Source organism: Austrofundulus limnaeus, unplaced genomic scaffold (assembly GCF_001266775.1).
Source record: "Austrofundulus limnaeus strain Quisiro unplaced genomic scaffold, Austrofundulus_limnaeus-1.0 Scaffold778, whole genome shotgun sequence".
In the NCBI taxonomy this organism is placed as follows: domain Eukaryota; kingdom Metazoa; phylum Chordata; class Actinopteri; order Cyprinodontiformes; family Rivulidae; genus Austrofundulus; species Austrofundulus limnaeus.
Genome location: NW_013953180.1, coordinates 1,227 through 2,107, shown reverse-complemented (window position 1 = coordinate 2,107; position 881 = coordinate 1,227).

Genomic DNA, 881 nt, shown 5'->3' with positions numbered 1-881 from the left:
GCAGGGTCCTGGTGTCTGCAGGGTCCTGTTGTCTGCAGGGTCCTGGTGTCTGCAGGGTCCTGATTTCTGAAGGGTCCTGGTGTCTGCAGGGTCCTGGTGTGTACAGGGTCCTGGTGTGTATAGGGTCCTGGTGTGTATAGGGTCCTGGTGTCTGCAGGGTCCTGATTTCTGAAGGGTCCTGGTGTCTGCAGGGTCCTGGTGTGTACAGGGTCCTGGTGTGCATAGGTTCCTGGTGTGTATAGGGTCCTGGTGTCTGCAGGGTCCTGATTTCTGAAGGGTCCTGGTGTTTATAGGGTCCTGGTGTCTACAGGGTACTGGTGTCTACAGGGTCCTGGTTTGTATATGGTCCTGGTGTCTACAGGGTCCTGGTGTCTACAAGGTCCTGGTGTCTACAGGGTCCTGGTGTCTACAGGGTCCTGGTGTGTATAGGGTCCTGGTGTGTATAGGGTCCTGGTGTCTACAGGGTCCTGGTTTGTATAGGGTCCTGGTGTCTGCAGGGTCCTGGTTTCTGTAGGGTCCTGGTGTCTACAGGGTCCTGGTGTCTACAGGGTCCTGGTGCGTATAGGGTCCTGGTGTGTATAGGGTCCTGGTGTCTACATTGTCCTGGTGTCTACAGGGTCCTGGTTTCTACAGGGTCCTGGTGTGTATAGGGTCCTGGTGTCTACATTGTCCTGGTGTCTACAGGGTCCTGGTTTCTACAGGGTCCTGGTGTGTATAGGGTCCTGGTGTCTACATTGTCCTGGTGTCTACAGGGTCCTGGTGTCTACAGGGTCCTGGTTTCTACAGGGTCCTGGTGTGTATAGGGTCCTGGTGTCTACATTGTCCTGGTGTCTACAGGGTCCTGGTGTGTATAGGTTCCTGGTGTCTGCAGGGTCCTGGTG